Consider the following 19226-nt stretch of genomic DNA (forward strand, 5'->3'; position numbering starts at 1 on the left):
CCTCTTTTCCGTCCCATCAGCGTTATTAAAACCGTTCGCTATTAAAGACATTATCGTAACGTAAACACACAAACTCGCGGAATAAGGAAAAGAGATATACCGGAAAGTTTCGTCGAAATCCTCGTTGAGAGTTTCTTCCCTTCTTTTTTTTTTATGTCTAACTTGAACAAGAAGGATGGAGGGGGACGAGGTGGGAAAAAAAGGGGGATGGTAGTAGTAGTCGCGTGCAGGGTGTTACATAGCGGAGCCCATTCACCGCGACGTTACATACGCCCTTTACGGATAGCGCACGAGAAACATATTGTGCGCCGAGTGACGTCCCCATTATAAATGCGTTGGATTATTGTGAAAATGTGCCGTGTAGGAAAATCGTAGGCGTACTCGGCCGTCATCGAAGTTGCAAGTATAAGCAGGGATTCTCCGTTTATGTCCATGTGCCCTATTTTCCGAGAGGTATATCTCCGCATTATTCCTCTTACGGTGAGTCAGGACAAAGTATGTTGGAAGGGATGTTACGACATAGAAAAACAGGTAGTTTTGTACTTTAGAAACATTAGTACGATTCATTAATCCGATGCTCTATTATCTAAAATCTTAAAATCTTAAAATCTTAAAAATATTGTTTTACATAATTTTTGAAAGATTTTCATTATGTTTATATTTAATTACAATACAAACGTATTTCTGTAAATATTTACAAAAGGTATAAAGAGTATGAAAAATGTTTTAACGTCGGGAATCGAAGAATTAGTAGTCTAATGGTGTCTCGCGTAATAAAAGCGTAAAGTTTCACGTGGACACCCTGTATTATAGTAGCTTGTGTTCTGTACTCACCCTTCTCATGCTTGTGCAGTTAGTCATTCTGTTCTCCACCCTCGATTTTTTCGTCCCTCCCTCGTCGTCTAATACAGAATGGCTCGAAAGCGCGCGCTCTATCGCGTGCTTTTTTTCGCGAAGCGAAACCGCATCTGGCGGAAATTTGACAGTGATTGTGACGCGATTGGAAACGAATTGAGCCTACGAACTTTTCCTCTTTTCTGCCTCTCCAAAAAAGAAAAAGGGGAACATTTTGAACTGGATTTAAAGCGCAATGGTTGATTCGAAATCGCTGCAGGATTTATTGGACAGATTATTATTACTTTTTCCTTAATCCTATTACCTGAATATTAACTAATCCTCAAAATGCAACGGGTATCTCGAAAACTTTTAAATGCAAAATGTCAAAATTGCCAATAATCGCAATTTTATAGTCCTTGAAATTTTTTGAGATATTAGATCTCTCGTGTTAGACCCTCCCGCTCTATGTCGCTATTTCCTTAATCCTCCCTTCGTGTTCTCCTCTCGTCGACCATTGCGTATGCGCGCGCGCGCGCGCGCGCGCGCGCGCGCGCCTGTGTGTGTGTGTGTGTGTGTGTGTGTGTGTGTGTGTGTGTGTACGCGTTGACTGAGACTATCTTGGAAGGAGGTTAAACGAGTCTTAGGGAAATTTCAGGAAAGAGCTCGATTTCCACCCCACAGTCGCTCCTCTTCCCGCAATGTGAAGGCTCACCCTCCCTGGTGCACTTAGTCATTCTCCCCTAACCTCGTTTTCCGCCTCTGTTGATAGTACAGGACGATCCAAAAGGGACTGGCCTCCTCCCTGGCTGGAACATCACGAGAAAATATGATATCCGGAATATCCACCGTTTCGGTCCTGCAGCCATTTCCTTTTCTGCTTAACGTTCTTTCGCGTCGTTTCATCTTGGTCGCGATATAACGTTCAGATTTACTACATTTTCTCACAGAACCCCCGGATTACAAGATGATCGTTTTTCTTACTTCTTTAGAACAGCGATGCTTTTACGCGTTACATATATGGCTAATTCCGCGCTTAAATTCGTATATAAGGGTAGTTGTTTCAGTTATTCAGAAATTACGATGCAGCTGCGTTATACTGACGAGGACGATGTTACAAATTAATGAGAAAACCGCGCTTGATGTAATCAGCGTATACAGCGTAGTCGGTTATCAGGTCGGTTATTTAACTTAACTGTATGAGCCAATTAGTCGTTTTCCATTTTCCATGTTAACTAGTTAATTTATTATCAGTTATGAACATTGTTCGCTACGTCGTAACAGAGAGAATGTACTCTTGGAATAGGCACGTTACAATGTTGCATAAATGCATGGAACAGTAATGCCTCTATGAAGTTACTTTCCTTCTTCTTCTCCGCTATAGAATACAGATAAAATGTTTGCATATAAGAGAAAATATTTGTATAACTATCGAGGAATATTGGAAATGGAACTAAACGAGTAACATAAAAAGAAAAAAAATATATATAGCAAACTATGTATATTTTGCGAAAGAGATAAGGATAATATAGAGTATTATGTGAAGGAATGTTTTAAAACGAGAATGTGATTTAAAAAGATAAATGGAAAGGAAGATAAAGTTATTGGACACTTATGATACGAGGAAATAAATAAAGAAAAAAGAAAGATCTTAATAAGAATATGGAGAGCAAGAGAATATGAGTTGAGAAAAAGGAAGGTTGAAGAAGAGAAAGAAAAACAATAAAAGGAAATAAAGAGAAAGAATAAGAAAGCATAGATTATAGGAGAGAGAATGAATAGATAGGAAAAATGGATAAGAATTATTAAAGTTTTAGTAAAATAGAGGAACAGGGAGAAATTGAACACGATGATAAATGAAATTTAAAGTTGTGATGTATAGAATAAAGTACAGTAAAGTAAAGTATAGAATATAGTATAAAGAAAAGATAGTACTTAGAAGCTAGGTACATATTAAGAGAATCAAGAGAATAATTTATAAGTATAGATAAGTTCGATTTTAGAACGCGCAAAGAGAGAGGAAGATGGATGAATGTGATAGAATATTTGTGAAGCAAGTCGCCTTCTTGGCTATATATGTAAAGTACTTGAATGAGTAATAAATATCTATCTATATATAGCAATTAATAGAATGTAACATAATTTTAATTTTCTTTTGAATTACAATGTATTAATATTATACAGAGATCGTGTATAATTTAAAGCTTACACGTGGACTGACATTTACTACATTATTAAGTCATTTTTAGCACGAGCAGGTGAAAAGAAAATTCGAACACGACGAGGGTCTAGAATAGTTTTTCAGGACCTTCTTGCGAAGAACCCACGTGGCTTGCCCACTGAACTCGAAAATGCCCTGTGGGCGGCAGGTGGTGCCCATGTCAGAGATTCACCTGGACCTTCGAGAATTTAGGGCCTCTTTCAACTTCATAAATAACTATTCTCCCCATGACCATGCGTCGCGGAAGCACTTTCCTTCTCTTCCAATTTTCTTTCTCTTTTCCCTATGGGATTCTGCCTGTTGTATCGATATTAATCGATTTGCCATTGTGACCCTAAATTTATTGGTATCATTAATCTTGAAGAAAAAAAGAGAGAATGGAAACTAACGACACGTGAAGTCACTTTGAGTTTTATAGCAGAAATCTTTCGTTCTTTGACTGCTTTTTTACAGCCACGCTTTCTTCCACCTGTGCCTTCATATTACTCTGTGTTTCAAAAGCACTCTTATCGAATTTACGATGTTACACGTTAGCTTAATTTTTATAAAATAAATATTTTTGCAAAATGTTCGAATTCGTTATTTTAATATTTCAGTTTATAACAGTTTTATATAGCATTTTTATGATCCCTTAATTGTTATTCAAAATCTATTATTATAATGCTTTGTCATACTATTGCAAAAGATTGTCAGAAAATATTTTATCGATATGAATTTTATATTTAGTAGCAAGTTGTTGATAAAAATGTATTGATTCTGATAGAATTTCAATTTTGTTAGTTAAATGTCTGAATGATTTGTATTTTTTTAAATAACATAAAATAAAGATACAGTACAAATATTCAATATTTTCGCTGAATATTTTCTAAAATAACGTTGATATTCATTTATTCTTTGATATTGTCATAAACAATGTAAATATTTTGCTTTTAAAATGCATTCTTGACATGTGATGACATATTCTTCACATAGAATTATTTAATTTTCTCTTGATTGTTTATTTTTATAAATTGTTTGCTTCATATAAAGAGAGATCTAAATTGATATTAAATTAATAATAACTTTAATTCTCATAAGGTAAACAACAATTTTTATGAAATAAGGTTTTTAATTTATGTATTTCTAGGTTTAAAAAATCTATATAACTACGTACTTTTATCGTATTTGATTAAATTATTCTTAATAAAACATCAAGATAAAATAATACTTTATAATAATACTTTAAATATGATAAAACATCAAAATAAAGTAATGCTTTATGAGAAAAATTTGCTAAATGCATTCGTGCATTTCGATGCACTCTACCGTTTCGCTATCAAAAGGTATCAATATTGACTGGCTAGTGCATAGGGTGCATTGGGTTAAACTGGTTGATGTATTCATAGGTGTCGAGACTCTAGTCATCCCGCAATATTCCCGTAGCAATATATGCTCTATGCTCGCGCATACATAGGCATGAGCTTTTTCACGTGTGTACATGCACACGAGGGAACAAAGTGTGAGTGAGTTCCAGCTTGAGCGTGTCTCGTGAGGCGACAGCTGCACCACGAAACCTTCTTACGGCATCTGCCACAAAGGATCCAGGTTGCCCACTCCACGCCGACGTGTCCTAACGATCCCATCTGGAAATCGCTGTGTTTTAAAGAGAAGCCGGAACGTTAGGCCGATATTGCAGAGTAGTTCCGAGATGTCTGGTTGCGTGACCAAAGAAAGGAAATTTAAGTTTAATCAACATCTTTTATATATATAGCAATAGCTTTTTACGCAAATAAATAAATAAACAGATAGATAAATGAACTAATTTTTTTATTAATCTAATAACAAATGTAATTTAACTTGTTATTAATTAGTCATCTTTTAATATTGTAATTATAGTGTACGGTGTATTAAGTAAGTTATATCTACTTATCTCGACACTCATGTAGCAGAATTATTATTGACTTTACGATGAAAGCAAATCGCGTTGCAAATTGCAATTTATGTCGGTAATAGCATATCTAACACTTAGTGCGGAAATTAGTTATCGCTTATGTATGCTATCGTCAGAAGATGAACTCTAACTTTAAAGATTCTCAGCGGATGCTTCATACGTAACATCAATATATTATTACGCCACATTAGCCTATACGTTAATCGGATGTAATAATTACATAATTCTCAGTCATAAAACTTCAGCCGATTTAAATACAGTATTCTTCTATATAAAATTGATATTCTTTATTACATCACTATTTTAGAATTAATTTAACGAAATACGTTTCTCATTGAATTTTTCATTATTATATCTTAATTACGTTTAAATATATTACATTTATATATAATAATTATATTTAATCGGCTCATTTATTTCTAGATTTTATTTCTTTTGTATCTAATTTATTTTTCAAGCCCACAGTTCTTACTCAGTGTCAAATTCGATATTTCTACAGATGAAATATTTTCACATCGATTGTGATCGATATCGCGGCGCAAGATGATCGAGCAATCGTATTCGAGTTTACTGCTTCAGGGCTGAACGCTGTCACGTCTCGATTTATGAATGAAAGGGCGTAGGGACCTGAGATAATTTGTAGCTACATAAATATCAGGGCACTTAAAGGCTCCGTAGACAAGCCGCGCCACGTCGTATGCCGCTGGTATATCGATATTTATCGTGCTGTTAAATGCACCTCGTAAACTTTAGTGTTCAGAATCCCGATGAGAGTAGAAACGCGAATGAGATAAGCGACGTCGAACGTTTGCCTTGGCGTTCTAGTCACGCCTTTGAAAAAGCCCGGAAAAACACCCGGTAATTCTAGACAGAATCGGTTAACAATCATGACGATTTTGCCAAGTTAGCATTACGTTCATTGCGAGCAAATGTGAAAGAAATTGGAATATTCGTGGAATTCGTGGAATGAACTGCACGCAAATTGCATTGTTTAATACAGAAAGATATAAAAGATATTAAAAAAATTAAGATTTAAAAGTTAACACTATTTAGAATGTTAATACTATTCATTAATTATCATTTTTTCCGTAATTTGATATTTCAGAATACATAACTTATATCGCCTTGTAAGAGAGATTTATTGTAGGATTAGAGGGGAAAAAAAACTCGCAGATTTAATATACTAAAACATTTTTCTCATTTTTAAAATAGTTTTAAAAAACATCTGTCCGTGTTTAAAATATCGATATCTTTATTCATATTATTTACAAGTTTTTATATAAACTATATATATCTAATTTTGATGCGAAAGATTATAAATTACAGTCTACCAAAATTATATTTTCCTTTCTTAAAAAATTCAATTGTAACGTTTAATTAGAAATGACGTTTATTTAGGTCACGAAGAGCGCGCGACAAAATGGTTCATGAAAAATTTCATTAACTCCGCGACCCGTCCTCGCTTTAGTTGTACCTTTCGAGCAAGGGACGAAATGGGCAAAGAATTACGAAGACCGATTCAGAGCGTCGAAAGTCCGAAGACACGCCATAGTACGAGGATGTACGCGCTCTGCATTATTCAGCGCGAGTCGCATCGCCGTTTCTCTTTCCGATCCCGACCTCTCTAGTCTCCACGATCCGTGCGTCCCTTTCCGTGCGCCTTCCGCCCTTCTCTCGCACGAACGGAATTTTCGTGAGCTTATTGGAAAAGCATCGACTCGGAAGGCCCGAAAGTTGGCAGCGCGCCTCTAACTTTTCCACTCAAGATAAGGATAAGAGATAAGAGTAAATCGACTAGTAGCCGCAACGAGTTTGCGAATTAGCGCGCTCGATAACATAAGGCAATCTGCATTTTCGAATAACGATGCTCCATCGCCGAATAAATCGAGCAATTTGCCTTTTATAAAGGTTACTTGATGTAAAGTATTAGCGAAAGTGCAGCTAGAAAAATTGAAAGATATTTTCTTTCTTTAGATATATCTTTTTTATGTATTTTTTTTTTTTTAATTGTTTATTTATCTAAAAATTTATTTTTTTATAAGATGTATTTACCAATTTTTTGTCGTTATAATTAAAAATAATACAAAATAGGACTTTATTTTATGTGATTTGTGTGTTCCACAAAAGGCTGTTGAGTGATATTGAAATATTACTGCTCGTGTTCTAACAAGACTTTTACGTTAAGACAGGTGAAAATTCGCATTAGTGAGATCTGTTGCCGCAAACGAATTGGATACTTAAACGTAGCAGAAGATCGTTTAGCGAATTGAGCGTGAAGGAAAGAATCGTGTACGTGTAATGGTGAACAGTAGTCGCGTAAACCGTTTCCACAAGATTCTGTACTTTATCTTAAATACGCTATTACAGCTCTCTCTCGCACAAAACCGAGTGTATTTTACGATAATTGTTACCTCTTATCTGTCTTTGTTAAGATTTTCTTAAGGATTTCATATAGGATTGAATATCCTTCTCATTTTTGCTTAAAATTCTTATAAAGAATTGTTCACACGAGAAAAAATATAGATGAAGAAAATTCTCAGAAAGAGGATATCTTCATAAGAATTTTCCTCATCTACATATTTTTCTTATGCGCTACAATTTAAAGTAGCATAATGAACAAAACTCATATCGACGCGTAAATTTATTTACCATTATCTTTGTTTCTTTTTTGCATCTCAATATCTATCTCTCGGCGGGGTCAGATTGATTGTTACACACGACGATTTTTTTGTCGAGCAAACTGATATATCTATTATATCATGAATGTGGCGTTGCGCCAATGCAAACTTGACTCCTACAAAGGCCTGTCTATCGATAACGAATTATGACGCCATGAAACATTTTCACGTCTTTTCAGCTAGCGTACAATGGCACACAATTCTTCATGGTCCGCGCGACGCGGATTTTTGACCGGCAAAAAATTTCAGCACGAATAGAATACGCGAATCTTTCTATTGCATCGCCTCCCTTTTATTTTATCGCCATTCTCATTAAAGAACATAATTTACTGCTCTGTTTCTTGTCGCGTTTTTTCGTTCAATGTTATTTAATAACGACGTCTTGCACGCGACCTTTTTATAAACGGCCCTTGATTTTCTTTATGGGCATATTCGAGGCCTCATCGCTATCGAAGAAATCGCGCGAGTGCTAATACACGGTGTCGTTCCCTTAAAAAAGTATAGTAAGTAGGGATGATTATGAAATCACTCGCCTCCCGGATATCCATGCGCGATATAAGTTGACCCACTATAAAAAGGTGCGCGAAATTTTCCCTAATTACGCGTTGGCAAATTATTATAATAGGAATATTAATGTGCCTAGCATGATTCTTCAACTCTTGCCTTAATAATTAGAAATATTTGGTTATACGTATATCTTTAATTAAAAAGCATAATAAAAAAAATTAAGAAATACGAATATTCTATTTAAGATATTCTTATTTTTAAACTTGATTACTTTTTATAAAACTTTACAATTTAAATATATTGATTGCAATATTTCCTAATTCAAAAATGCTTATTTTATGTTGACAAAGATCGTTTTATATTTCTATTCCGTGACTGCGAAGATAAAAATAGATTCTTGGACATTATTCGATTTGTTAAACCTTATTTAACATACTATATATTTATAGTAGCGTTTTTTCTTGTTTTTCTTGCGTACATTGATCCGAAAAAACGCGTGATAAAATGGATTGTAACAAATATCATATTTATGATTAGCATGCAACAACACGTGAATGTTTGTTAGAAACGTTTTCGAAATCAGTAAAAAAAAAAAAAACTGTAAACTATATATCTAAAACTATTTGCATTATCTGTTACGTTTTAAATTGTAACTAAATTCTCAAAGAGATATAATAATAGAAAAAACGCAACATTTGCACAACTGAATACTCATCGATATTTCCGAACTGATAGGTTTATGCGCCATTCGTAAATACGCACGGAAAAGGTCTGCCCACCTGTCTCTCGCATGCGATTTTAATTGAAATAAATACATCACGCTCGGGCACGCTTCGCTCGTATATCAATTAAACTTCGCGTTTGGCGCCTGCCGACGTTTATTTATTTGCACGGCAAATAAATACTTTTAATTGCACGCTTAATCCTAAATTAATTCGCAGATAGCAGTATAAATTCGCAATTCTATTATGATTTTTTTTTTCTTTTTTTATCACGAGAGATAATAGGTGCAAGTTAAATATTGACGTTAGCGCGTGTACGTAAGTATCTTGCATTCAATCGCAGAAATAAAAGCTTCTAGTGCGTACCACATGCTGGAATTCATACATTACCGCAAATGCATTGTCGGTGTCAGGTACTGGATATTGTACACTAGTCGGCTCAGGTGTTCCGCCGCTTGGCGATGCTACACTTTTCCGATTCAAGCTCGGCTAGGTCGTTTTAATGTCGAGCATCTGCTCCTAAAACGAGTAAATGGCTTCGCCCTTTTATTTAAAATTTATCATTCCACAGTATAATAGAAATTTTTTGGCCCTCGTTCCTGAAAGCTTTTTGCGATTATTTCTGAAACCGCGTAAGTTTGCCACGTAAATTTAAATGCTTTCCGGGAGTGTAGCTGTGACGCGCGCTGTTAAATTTTGCAAAATAATGAGTGTTTCTTGGGAAGAGAGGAACTACAAGTAATTAAGAATATAAATTTAGGATCGCAGGCAGGAAATGAAGTGCCATGCTTTTTCATTTCGTCTTCGTGTTTCTTTTTTATTCTTCTCGAGGCATGCAAATACATATTTTCGAGATTTTAAAAATTCATCTAGATAAAAACCTAAATTAAAAAATATTAAAAATAATTATCTATATGTAAATATATAAATATATCTAGATGTAAAAATTATTCATTATTAAAAAAGAGTCAGAAATTAAGTGAAGTCGAATTGCAATATTATATTATTTCTATTGTAAATATGCATAACGCACGAAGAAATCGAGCGGAGCTGCTGTAATCGTAGATTGATCGCTCGCTGTTATCGCATTCTCATTAACCGGAACTTATCTCATTATTCTCTCATCAAATTCTATCTTTCGCTTGAACAACGCAGTGTTGCTTTCGCATTACGTACCGCAAAAATAAAGCGGCTTGCCGTCCCGACGACTCCTCATCGTTGCACTCGGTTGATCAAAACGCCGCGGCGCAGGATGTGCATAATAACAATAATAACGGCAAACAATAATGGGCTCGTGGGCAGAAGTCGTTCTTCCTGTTCAGGCGGCAGACGCTCGGTCGAACCCCGCGACGTGCCGCCGGCGCACTACCTTGAGGGCCCATGAAACGAGAGGGTTCCGCCCCACCATGGGGCCCCATCGAGGGCCCGCTGCAGGTCGACCAGACGTTGTCGGCCTGATTCGCCTGTTCTTGCGTTCTCAGTCGGCTGTGAACCGGTGTCACGATCAAGTTGGGTAGTTTCTCAATCGCATCGGCTCGCACTCGCCATCCATCTTGCCTTGGTTATCGATTTCGGAGAAGATGTACCGACGACCTATTTCGGGAAAACCGGTATACGCGGTATAACTTTCGTCCGTTAAATCAGTATAGTTGCCTCGTCGGGCAATACGAGAGACCTCGTCATCTTCAGCGTCCGCTTATTCCTCCATCTCCTCTTCCTTCTCCTTCAATTCTACCGCCGAGCGAACATTGTCGAGAGAAGTTGAAGACTTCGAGGAGGTTTCGCTGCAATACCAATGCGCGTGGCTGCCGACGAGACGTGACAGTCTCTTCTTCCTCTGGTTCACGACAGTTACGCTGGAAATTCCGCTGCAAGAAGCGCTAAAAACGGAGCGCGAGGAGTGACGAGAGGCGCGTCTCTTTGCGCGACATTCTAAAAGTGTACAGTGCTAAAGTGCGGAAGCAACGGTGAATCCGGGTGCTGGTGCAGTTTATGCGTCTCGTGGAATCGAGTTACTGCAGGATTGAAAAAAATCCTGAAAAATCCCGATGTTATCGTCGCCTTTTCAACACAGAGAAAAATGCAGCCAGTGCAGACGACTGTGATAAATGACGCGCCGACATTGAACGAGTAGATCGTTGTGATATCTCGCGTTTATTTGCATATCGCAGCAAATTTTATAATTGATTACTTTATGTGTCGATTACTTTGGTAGGAATTGATAAGTGAAAATATTCACAGAGAGATAGTCATGAGCCATATTGGCAACTTTTTAAAACTACATTGCTTTACATTTTTTGGATGTACGGACTGAAAGACAGTTTAGAAAAACAATTCTCCTGATTTATTTATTTTTTATTATTTTTCCATTCATTAACTTTTTCTTTGCAACATTTATGCGGATAGCATAATCACAGATAGATGATGTGACTCTTGGCTATCTCTCACGAGAATTTCAAATATTTAACAACATCGAGAAAAATCTCGAGCGTACTATAAATTCTGCAACATAGAATATTTGCGATGTTATAAATGCATTAAACTGTGCTCGCGGCAACATATTTTTGTACTTACAATGAGCTTCGAAGAGGATTTATAATTAAGAAAGAATTAAAAGCGACGCAACGCCGCGATTTCGTCGCGACTGTGAGAAAAATATCCGTTAACGGAATAACGAATTTAAATAGCAGTGAACGAACTGGCGCGATTAAAATCCACCGCTGTCGGTGCATTCGCCGATGCAACAGTAATGCGCGGTAATCGGTGAGATGTTGTAGGATTAGTGTGCTCTGTTTTCAAATAGTGAAACGCAGCAATTATAACGCGATATCAATATTACGTCTTTAGGATAAAAGTGACGAGTGCGCCGATCGATGAAAAAAAAATTGGGGGTAATTGATGAAGCGTATATTTTAGGAATTGAAAGATTCAATCATAGAATATTCCTCTCGACGAAAGATTATAATTTACAATCGAACGAAGTATTTTTATATATGAGTCTCTTTCTTATTTATTATAATTCTTTACTTAATTCTCTTACTTACAATTCTTACTTATTAATTTTGCTCTAATTTCTGGTAATTCAATCTTCGTACAATGGTTCGCTATGGTGAAGGCTCATAATCTGAAAATATTAAAAGAGCTCAGCTGCACCGTACATCTCAATCTTTTAATAAATGTCCGAGCGCGATAATCGATACCCTCATTCGAAGGAAAGGTAAAAGGAAGATGCATTGTCTCTCGTTACTTTTATCATATCAACTTTCGAAAGATTGATCACGTGATGCGGGACACGACGAGAGAGTTAGGTGAGGAACCTCACACGCATCGTGTAGTAGTGGATGCGGTGATGCGTTTCTCCTTTCGCATCGTCTCACCTAAATTCGCATCTCCTCGAGACAACGATCTCCGCGAGACGTAATGCCGTCTACTAGTCTGATGCATCGCTGCATAGAGTGGAGCGTTGTTCCACCAGTCGCTTCCTATCCGCGTTACATTTTGCCGGTGCAGCGGTGCTACATCGCCGCACCCGTCGTCTCGTTGCATCAGTAATGTGGCTGAACAAGCAGTTTTTAATCCGGATGTTTCACCACGCTACTCCCGCAATTAGCAGTACCTCGTCGAAACGGCTGCAAGAACTCTTCTCTATCTTTTTTTTTTTTCTTTTTCTTTTTACTGTACAAATCGGTTGCTTTCACAGAAACGGTGGAAAAAATACACTGACAACAAAATGCATATCAAAGCGCGCTGTATCATTTTGGCGCTCATCTTTGTTTATGGTAATCTTTTTTTTTTTTTTTTTTTTGTTAATTTTTCATAAAATGGTTCACTATAAAATACAAAGTAGAGAATAGCAATTTATTTACGTTTCTATATTGCAGAAATTTTCAGAGCAGAAATGCAGCTTATTTTATCTGTTTTTACTTCATACTCTGAAATATTCGGACCCGCTCGCTGTTAGCTTCCGACAAGCGACATAAATTCGGAGTATTCTACCTTGTTGGCTCGTGCTTTCGCCACGTAGCGGTATCTTTTTAACACAACACCACGGTCCGCAATTACCTTTCTTCGCTGGATTTGTGGTTTCTTTCCTCTTCTTTTTGATATTTCTTGTTCGCGCGCGGGGTTAGCGTCCACCATCCCGCGGGAATTGAGCGGATACTCCTCGGCTTCATAAATTCGCTCTGTGATCATGGGGACTTATAAACGCGGTGCGCGCACGAACTCGCAGACATAGTCTACAATGAACATTTTTCTCGAAGATATGTAGTTCTCTCACTTTTTTGGAATCTGCCGTTTTTCGTTTTTCGTACGTCGAAGTAAAGCCACTATCTCCGATAAATCCAAGCCCGTCACGGATTTTATGTCTATAGTGATCATGCATATTCCAGTACTATGTACGAACCAACGAACAAACGGACGAACGAACAAGTACAAAAACGAATAGATCACGTAGCTCTCGATAGTCTATCCAAGTTTGAGAACGACGAAGGCTAAACGATTGAGCTATCGAGTTCCGAGATCCAGCAAATAATATTACCTGGGTATCTGGATCTTTTCTTTTTTCTTCTTTTTGGCAATCGCCTTTACTTTTTTTCGATGCACTTCCGTAATGGATCCACGGGAAAGATTTCATTTGCAATGGTCGGTACGCAATTTTATTAGCTTTACCTTCGTAGAATCTCGAATGGATTTCTTTTTTAACCGTCGTGTTTTATGTTTTATCGCTCCTTCCCCGATGTTTCCAATATCGATGTTTAGCTGTCTCATCTTGCTCGTGTACTTTTATCTATCCTCCTTCCGCCAGAGAAAGTTCGGAACAGGATGTATCCGTCATATTGTAATCACATGACGCTCGCTGTGTGCAGAGTGGCACGGGAATAAATTGATAATGTGCAAAATATTAAAATGTAATATTAAACAATATAATAAAATGTAATATTAAAATGTAATATTAAACATTTTCGAAACGCCATTATTTCATATTTCACGTTCATTTTTATATTTTATTATTAATTAAATTATTTGAAAACTTTTTTTTTTATTATTTATATATTGAATTTCTGAACTTTTTTTTTTATTATTCAATATTGAATTTCTGTTTTACAATTAATAATATCTTTATGAATTTTTTTACAAATATTTAATATTCATTAATAAATATCGCCAACATTTTTTGCATTACTTGAACGAGTGGTAGTGAAATCTTTTTGATAATATAAAACATATTGTGGCGTTCTCGTTAACGAAACTCCTCCACGCTATCGAGTTTCGAGCGTAGACGTCGTAAGCATATTTCCTCTGATAAATGCATTACGATATGTACGTTTCCTCGTTTGTTCCGCGCCCATTCCCACCTGAAAGGGTCACGGTAACAAGTCGCGATATCAAATCGCGTTCCCGCATCGCCGGTTCCGTTCGGGCGAATAATCAGGCACGAACCGAGCGGATGTCGACAAATATTATTAGCGGATCGAGTCGCGCTGAGTGTAGGCGAGGATATCTTTGTGCCGGCTTGATTTGATTTTGCGCGTAAATTGGTGCTATACGAACCTGTAACTCGGATTCGTGTGTCATCGAACTGTGCACAGAGAGAGACTGAGAGAGAGAGAGAGAGAGAGAGAGAGAGAGAGAGAGAGAGAGAGAAATAGAGAGAGAAAGAGAGACTACGTTTATTCGAACGCATCCGGAAAGTGGATAACAAATGGGGTAATAATGTGAACTCTCAATGCAAACTTACGGCCGCGGTCTTATAGAACGTAATTCCGGGATTATCTTATTGTGTATTTTGTCTTAGCGGAAATACACGTAACACGTTATTATGCGGCAGAAGTAGTGAATCGCTAGCTTCGCGAAGACACGCTCCTGATCCTTGCATTAAATTTTCCCGCTACAGAGAATTATCAGCATCGAATTTTCTTTCAGCGCGCATTTCCTGAATTCTCAGATTATAGTTTGATATTGGTAGAACATTGAGTGAACTTTGTTGATCTTTATTTCGGATTAGCGGACTCAATTTTTGCGAGTAATCGACTTACGTCTAACTGTCATTATTATTAGAGCTGTCCGTATTTATCTTCGCGAATCCGCTGGCCATGATCCAGTTATTACTCCAAACGCGAATAAAACAGAAGAAATAAAGTTTATCTCTTCGTCTAGCTATACGTGACTCAGTCTTTTTTTCCGTCACAAATAGAAAATGATAAAATAGATTTATCGTAAATACATCTGCCGCTGTTGTTCAAATCGCAGAAATACTGATTTTTTTTTTATTATTGTAGAGATATCTATAAAATTTACTAGGTTAAAAATCAAATTATCTGATGAGAATTAACAAATATACTAACGGATCTAATCATCGATATTCAAAATCACTAGTCGTCTGTACAAACGTATAAAAGATATTTTAACAGCGAGACTATCGTTTCCTGTGCGAGTGAAGTGACAGACATTCATTCTATGTATTAATTAAGAGAGATTGACTCGTCGCTCTCGCCGTGGAATAAAAGTCGGAGAAAGTGTTGTGATTTTAAATCGCGACTACACGACCGCCTGCCTACTCATGAATAACTACTGAGCGACGGACGAGCGGAAGCGGATGCGTGATTGGACGGTGGAGCGCGCCCTGCAGTTCGTAGCGCATTCGCGAACGAAGCGTGGGAACATTTCTGCTCCGGATGAGCCGACCTACAGTGGAGTTCAGAACGAAGGAATGCTCACCGGCAAGTTCTTCCCCCCCCCCCCCTCCAAGTTCATGCTTCGTCTTTATTTTCTTTCAAGCTTCCTCATTTCTAGCCCGTCATCGTTCAGATGGATTGTCGCTGGTTACTTTTCTTTTCTTTTCTTTTTTTTTTCAGATACTATCGATATATGTCATACTAATTACCTTGCGGAAATTATCGTTTTGTGTACATTTTTCTTAAACTAGTGCAAAATCCAGAACGAAATATTTTTACGAATTTAATAACACAATTAAATTTATATAATCGTGAATATGTGTGTAATTATGATTTTTTATAATAATTAAGTTAATAAGGAATGATTATAGTGTCTTGTCCTAATTACTAAAAGAAGAAATAATAGCTTAATTTTTTCATTTAGTATTTATATAATAAACAAAGCTTTATCAAACAATCTAGCTATAAATTAATTAAAGCAGAATTCTTTCTCTTTATTTTTCGATCAGAACTTGTCGCAACAACATTTCAAATCACATGAAATAAATGTTAAAGGTGTATCATCACAGAAAAAGACATCTTGTCTTTTGATGATTTGTTTTATTCAGTAGTTTCTCTTATTAAAATTATATTCGAGTATCTATGTATTATTTTTTTAAAAGAGCAAAGGTTTTATTTGCCATAGTCACGGTTACAAAACTCTACAAATATAATACTTAAACAAATATAAATCTCGGTGAAAATAAATATAACCTCAGTGGGACTTTTATTATTGCCCCGAGCTCTCCGTATTTGTAGTCGGCGACATTTCCATCCGAGCGTTGACGCGAACCTGTTTCAATTTCGTACAACTCGCTGTTTCGATAAATGTAACGACTGGCTGCGATTGTAGCAACTTCGACGTTCGGTCCCAATCTGCACGTCAGACGTCAGATCATAAAACGGCTCTCAATGTCTCGCACGTAGGTATAAAGCGCGCACGTTCATCGTCACGAAAACGAACACGCGTACGTATTTACATATTATTTTGATGCGCAATAAATATTTATGAGAATTCGCAGCTGTGCGCCAAGCGGACTCGTCTATCCGCGTTGCACACGCCGGCCGGCGAAAGATTGGCGTAATTTAGGTGGGACTCGATGTCGTATCTCGAGGGTGCGAGACCATTTGCCACGTGCTCGCCGGTTTTTGCATCCCGCAGGAATAAAAGTAACCCATATGCGCTCTATAAGTAATTGCAATAATGACGAAAACAGGAGACAGGACGCCCAACTACGCTCTAGTTTCTATGCCATTTAACGGACAATAAATATGTATGAGCAACGTCGTTTGTGTATATCAATCATTTCGGCCACTCGACTGTGACTCTAAAAGGACTTTGTTACAATCAACCGTTTCGAGATGTGGATTATCGCGGATCACATAGACGCAATATATATATATATATATATATATATATATATATATATAACAATTTTTTTATATTAATAAAAAATTCTTTTTCATCACCTTTTTAAATGTAAGAATATTAAATAATAGTTAAATTAATTAAATCCCTTTATAAATCAAGGATATCAAACGAGTGCCTTTAGAATATCAGAAGTGTTAGCAGCAATTTATTAAGAAAATTACCATATAATTACATTAATATCCAGGCATTGTAAAATCAATACATACACATTTTGTCTAATAATGTGACTCCGATAATGATTTTACGTTCTATTAAATGGCCATATGAGCACAAAGGATTGAAACACGAGAAATTCAAAGGCACTCGCCGCACTGTTCTCTTTATAATTTACACGCTTTCAGCTTTATCCAGCGCCGTTCTGTCAGGACCTACCCGTTTGTAAGGGCCTATCGAGCGGCAACGCAATAGACTTAAACCGATCGTGAAAGAGCTGCAAGGAGACTTCTATGGAAAGCCTCGATAACGTCCGTTCTCCGTTCCTCCGCGCGCGCCGTACTTTTATTCGGCCTTGCTCGAGATTTAATCGAATCCGAGACGGAGAGGAGATCTTAAACGCGCCTCCTCTCTCGTCGTTTATTCACCCGAATACCTTAAGCCGGCTGCAGAGACGTCTCTTTACGACGAAACGGGAAACGGGAACGCGCGGCGAGACGACAAGTACCTTAAATGGCGCGTTGCGCTTTTGCCTCTTTCAATGCCGTCCGTCGCAAGAATGCACGTCGCGCAATTAGCGTGTATCGTCTCTCTCTCTCTCGCTCCTTTCGATCATTCGAGTAAATCGGTTCCAGCAATTCAGACATTATTCGCGCAATTGGGCATTCTCGTTCAAGGTGCAAAGTAACGGCGCGTTTGAGCAACAGTCATCAGTTTCCTTCCAAAAAATTATCGAAAAAAAATTCTTTATTTTATAACACTTGTATATAACTGATAATGAAGTTTTTATTTAGCGGCTGGTTTAGTGCTGGTTTTAGTGCGCGGTTTCAAGAACTTTGGTGGAACTTATCAATTGAAATATTGGACTTCGATTTTTCGAAATTAAATTAAATTCTCTTTTATGTATCAAAGATATTTTTATTTTTCACTTTTCTAATTGCTCGAATAACATGATTTCTACCATTTAATAATAACTTTTTTATTGCATTGTGAAAAAAAGAAGAGAGAAAAGGGAAGTTTTACACATATACAGGTATATAATGGCTTCTACTCCTTCGATTCATGTTTTATTAGATCAGATCTCGCTACTTATATCGCCGTAGCGTTATTCCGCTGCGGAAAGCGCTACATCACAATGTATTGAATATATACGAATAATTTATTGCTGTCAACTTTTAATTGATGTAAAATACGATGCTGCAGCACGCAGCGGAATTACAGTGCGGCGATACGTCGGTCGGTCGGTCGGTTCGCAATGAAGCCGCGCACCGAAGGGACCATCCTTCGATGGCGCGCTCGTGTTACATCTCCGCGCGCATCGCGAGTGAGAAACCCGGCGGTGCGGTTAGACGGATGTTCCGTTTGAGAGCGATGCACTCTATTCTTGTCCGCCCAATAACCGGCCTTCCTACTATATAAGCCCCGGCAAGATATACAGGGTGCCCACTAACATATGTCCACCGCCGCCTACACCGGAATAATTCTCGTCTCGGCGTAAATATATCGCGTCCAGCGCGGTGCAATGTCGCGGGTGCGGCTTTCATTTTAACGCCGTCAAGTTCTCAATAACGTAGCTGCGTACTCGATACATTATCGGGTCGCATCGAGGCAAGAAACGACGTGCGTCGCGACGTCGTGCATATTTACATTGGAATGAGGGCTCGGTTGTAGAGACGCTCGATCATAACCGATCATATTGCAACGTCAGGATCGCGTTCCTCGCGATAATTGCGCCAACACTTTGTACAAAATATATGTGATTTATGAATATTTAAATTAAATATATATAGTTTAATTTAAATATTTAAGAATATTCATATTTATATTAAGTATAATTTTGTCACGATATTTCTAATCTATTTATACCGTTGTATCGCGCATATTTTATTCGCGAAAACGGAGCTCTCTTCACGTAATGACAGACGTGTTGCTTGCATACTCATATGATAGATAACGAAATCGTTTTATGACGAAGACCGTATCGAACTTTTATCGCGTTTCATGCACATCGCTTCCTGCAATCACGCCGCACT

General features: G+C 37.4%; 1 protein-coding gene across 12 annotated transcripts in view; it reads left to right on the plus strand.

Annotated features, from left to right (window-relative positions):
- Positions 1-19226, plus strand: part of Liprin-gamma (liprin protein kazrin) — a 123638-nt gene that overhangs the window by 36202 nt on the left and 68210 nt on the right. The window lies entirely within an intron of this gene.

Source organism: Pogonomyrmex barbatus, unplaced genomic scaffold (genome assembly GCF_055798465.1).
Source record: "Pogonomyrmex barbatus isolate J1 unplaced genomic scaffold, ASM5579846v1 scaffold2, whole genome shotgun sequence".
NCBI classification, from domain to species: domain Eukaryota; kingdom Metazoa; phylum Arthropoda; class Insecta; order Hymenoptera; family Formicidae; genus Pogonomyrmex; species Pogonomyrmex barbatus.